Source organism: Myotis nattereri (genome assembly GCF_964212035.1).
Source record: "Myotis nattereri genome assembly, chromosome: 1".
In the NCBI taxonomy this organism is placed as follows: domain Eukaryota; kingdom Metazoa; phylum Chordata; class Mammalia; order Chiroptera; family Vespertilionidae; genus Myotis; species Myotis nattereri.
The window spans coordinates 94,603,416-94,608,199 of record NC_138075.1 but is presented as its reverse complement, the minus strand read 5'-3'; the positions used below and the strand labels follow the sequence as shown (position 1 = coordinate 94,608,199).

The 4,784-nt window shown below is 40.7% G+C and overlaps 1 pseudogene across 1 annotated transcript; it reads right to left on the bottom strand.

Moving 5' to 3' along the window:
* Positions 1-1,904: 1,904 nt before the first annotated feature.
* On the bottom strand, positions 1,905-3,049 carry LOC308524841 (hsc70-interacting protein-like; annotated as a pseudogene). Its single transcript has one exon. The product of its transcript is annotated as a hsc70-interacting protein-like (transcript).
* Between the last annotated feature and the right edge of the window lie 1,735 nt (positions 3,050-4,784).

Below are 4,784 nucleotides of genomic sequence, written 5' to 3'. Positions count from 1 at the left end.
CTTCTCACAACACCTACACCTTACTGGGCATGTGTCTATATTATAGCTTCCCTTTGTTGCTTTCCAGGTAAGTAATAACCAGGTTATTATAATGGTATCAGATGAAGAATCAGACCCTTGATAGTTGATCCTACACTGAGGGCGCTGTGAAGGTGGTAGGCAGCTATCATTGCAGTGCCACTTTAGAGAGGACTTTGAGTCCTAGCGGACAAAGTTCAATATATAGCCAGCGATTCATGCATCATTTCTAAAGAGTAAAATAAGTGTATTCACCTCCACTTCTACATTCACTGCTTATCCCCAAAGGTTTTGGTTTAAGAAAGTAAAACTCCAAATATCCTAACTTTCTACCTCCAATGGTCGGCTTTGGGATGCAGGTTTCCTTGAGGTTAACACACATTTCCAATTTAAAAACTACATCAAAGCAAGCTTATTTTAAGATTTCACTGCCGTGTTGTTTTCATTTTTTTCCAATGCAATGACTGTTCCACTGTAATAACCAGACCACACTTTTAATTTTTAATTTTATTTTCACCAAAGACTAGGCACAGAATCATAGGATCCTTTCACAGTTTTAATTCAGACATCTTTCTCAGAATGTTTGTCTTTTACATGACAAGCTGTCTTTTACATGAGTAATAACTAGGGAAAAGGAAACAAGAGAGATGAATTGTCTTTATTTTCAAATAGAATTATTTATGAAAGCACATGCACCCAATATCTCTGAAACCACGAAAAGTTCTCATATGTATTTTGCAAATTTACGGCAATTAAGGTATAAATAGTAAAACACAGAGAAGCTAGCCAGGAAGCTGATTCCAGGACACAAACAAGAGTATATGACAAAGGAACTTTACAAATCATTGCTAAAGGGATGAATTTATTTAATGAATTATTTAATGAATGATGGTGGGAAAATGGACTACCTGGGAGAAGTCTCAGATTATATTTACTTTCATCATGGAAGGTAAAGGCATGTCAAAATTAACTTCAGGTGGATTAACAGAGAAATGTAAAAATGAAACCATAAAAAAAAAAATCCAAAAGAAAACATAAGGGATCTCAGAGTAGAAAAGAATACTGTAATTTTTTTAAATCAGTGGAAGAAATTAAAAAGGGAAATATCAGTAGATTGAATTATATAAAATGTAAAACATTTTTTGGTCAAAATATCAAGCAAAATTAAAACATAACAACCAGCAATCAAATATATTAAGAGATTTTAAAATGTGAAACAACAAATGCTTTGTAACAATAAAAATGAACAAAAGATAATTCATAGGAATATACATTAATAAAAATACATGTAAAATATTCAAACACACAAGTGACAAAAATGATTATTTAGATGTGATTCTGTGAGTCCATTTTTTATTTATCAAACGAGTAAAGATTAAAAAATAATAGTTAACTCTAAGGTACACCTGCAGCAGGAAAACAAGCCCTTTCTTGTACTCCTGATGAATGGGTAAACTGACAAAATCCTTAAAAAACCCCTGTCAATATATATATCAAGAGTCCTAAAAATACTCATACCCTTTGCTCTAATAATGTCATATCATGAAGTAAGTGTAGAGGTGCAGACCAATCTGTAAAGACTGGGATGCTCACTGCAGCATTATTTATAATACTGAAAAACTGGAGGCAACTTAAATACTCAACAGACAGCAATCATTAATAACATTATACCAAGAAAATGCAATATTACACAACTAGTGAAATTGTTTTCTTTTTTTTTTAGTAAAGGAAAATGTAGGGATTAACAAACCCTTTTATTTTCATTTGTTTTAAAATATTTTTAAGGTTTAAAAGTGTTTAAAGTCTGTAATTCCTAGTAGGAAAACATCATCTGAATGAATTTCATCCACTGGGTGATCTAAGTTGCTTTTTCTTCAGTGGGGGCTTTATTTGTCAGAGAGGCACTGTGCTTGACCTCCAAATTTGGCTGACAATTTGCTGATGAGATTCATAACTTTTGGGTGCCTCTGATAGTTTGGCATTTTTGCAGGGTTCTGGGCCATATCCTGGAAGTCCACCATGACTTCTGGATCCTGCATGGCTGCAAGAACCTCTGGATCCCTAATAATTTCATTGAGCTCAGGTATCCCTGCCATTCAGGCATGCCTCCTCCCAGTCAGGCATGCCGCAGGGAAGCCGCCTGGAAGAGACACATTGAGCTCCTGATTGTCTTCAGGCTTCTTCTTCCCTCTGGACTCTCTCAGGTTCTTCCGGAGCCTTCTTAACCCTTTCCATTCTTTCTTGGATCACTCACTCTTCACATTTCCACTCATACTTGGATGTTCTGCAGTTTTCTGGGTCCTTGGTTGAACTTCCTTCAGCAATGCACCAGCACCTTCATCATATTCCAGTTTACATGCAAGGGCAAGGCCGCGGGCTGCTTCTTTGCCTGGCCCAGAAGCCTGTGTGCTTTCCCTCACCACTTGTCAGGCTGAGCTGAATCGGGATCATTTCAGTTGCTCTGCCACAGTCTCTGATGGCGGCATTTGGCTTCTGTCATTTGGTGAAGGCTCTGGTTCTCTTGGCATACAGAATGGCCAAGTGAGGATTCGGCTCTTTGGCATCTGTGAACAAGTCCATGGCTTTCTGTAGGCCACTGTCATTTCGGGCATAAGTAGCAGCCACTTTTAAATCATTCGCCTGATCCATCATATCCTTGGTTATCTCTACATTTTCATCTTCCATTTCTTGAGGGGCATGGTGTCTGGTCCAAGCTCCCTTTTGCTGTCAGTTTCTACATCACTTTCCTCATGTGATGGTTTCTCTGTTCTGTGTTTTCCTGCCCTCCTAATATCTGTTTTCTCTTCATTGATATTTTCTTCTGATTTAGTTTTATGAATAGCAGGTGGTGATTCCCTGCCCCCCGACCCCCCCCCCCCACACTCCCCTTTCCCCTCCCCTTTGTACTCCCTCCCTCAGGAAGTGGATTCTCTGTGTGCAGAGCTCTGGGATCCTGCTTACACCTTTTCAGGAAGGCCCGAAGCTCAGCTCGCTCATGGTCAGGAGGTCGAGGGCAGGGCTGAGGCCCCATTCCAGGCCCAGGTGCTACAAGGGGGAGGGGGACATCATGATTTCAAAGAATATACATTGACATGGGGAAAGTCTCATGATATGATATTTAGTAAAAATAGATACACTTGTGCCATTTTTGAAAAAACATTATGTTTAGAAATAAACAGGAAGGTGAGGGGGTGGGAGAGGTCAATGGGGGAAAAGGGAGACACATGTAATACTTTCAACAATAAAGATTAAAAAAATAAATAAAACAGAAAGAAAATATGCCAAAATGTTAATAGTGGCTATCACTGGTTGATGAATTACAGCTTTTAGATTTTGCTACCTTCCAGATTTTTTAGAATAAACCTGTCTCATGTGATGCAGAGTACGAGTAAGAATGAAATGGAACTAAGTCACAATGTTTACTTCAGTAAGCTGAAGAGCACTGCCCACATGAATTTTTATTTCATTTACTGTCTATCACTGAGTCAGACAATCCAAAGACCTTTACTAGAATTCAAGTCCCTTCTTGATGGGTTCCCTACCTATTTTCTTTTTATTTCTTTTTGCTCCCAGCTTATCCTCTGGCCCTCCAGACTCAGACCTCCTGGTCCCCAGACCCTTCTGCCCACCTGGAATTTCCTCAGTGCTGCTCCCTGCACATCCAGGCTCCTGTGGTCACCTCTGTTCCAGAAACACCCTCCCATCCCAGCCTCTGAATTCCTGCAAGCCTTTCTGACATTTCCCTGTCATCTAACCGTCTCCTGTGGGTGCCTGTTTCTGAAACTAGACTGCAAGTACCCACAGAGCGGCCACCGTGTGCCTTCTGGTACAGTATGGGGTATACAGGAGGTAGTCTAATACCCAGTAGTGCTCAATAAGTATTGCTGGTTATCTCATTCCTAATCTAATTGTGCCAATACAGTTTACCGCTGTTTGGAAAACATTTTTTGGTATGTCTCCCTTCCACCCCACCCCCTGAAATAAGGTCACTTACGGACCAATGAACAATCGGTGAGCCAATGAGCATCCCACATGGGATGGAAATTAGGCTTAGTGTCCTCCTCACTCTTTCTGTGCTGTTTCTAGATCTCCATGATGGTGAGAAATCACTTTCTATATTAACTCCAGGTAGGCGTTTATGGTAGACCCCTCTCCTTTTAACCTTGCAAAGGAGAGGAGATTATAAAGCATAAAGACTTCTTTTTACTACCCTTTAAAATAAATGAAGTCATCCTTCAGTTTAGTTACTAGGGTTTTAGGGAGGGTGGGGCCTACCTCACAGAGCCAGTGCCAGCTGTGTTTATACTGGAAATACGAGTTGGAATGGTGGCAGGAACTGTTGGCCACAAGATATAGACAAGAGGTCACAGACAGACAATTCTTGGGGTGGGCAGGCAGCACACGCAGGCACTGGGCTGAAGGTGAAGCTAAAAGCCAGGGGTGGGGCCAGAGATGGATTGACTGTGGAAGCTCATGACATACAGGCTTTGAGACCCATCCTTAGAGGAGCCCTAGCAATTTTATAGTTAAAGTTGCCAAAATGCTAAGTTGATTTATTTTTTTAGAGTGGTCACCCCCAAGTTACATAAGCTTCAGGTCCTACAAAAACCTGGGTCGGCATCTGGTAGAACGCCGGTGGTTGGAGTGCCTGCCTCAAAGTAGGGCTATTCAAGCGATGACAGCTCATCAGACGTGCTGCCAGAGCGTCTGATTTTGCAAGAGCAGCAGGGAATCCAGGTGTTTGTACGAAATCACCTACATTTTAA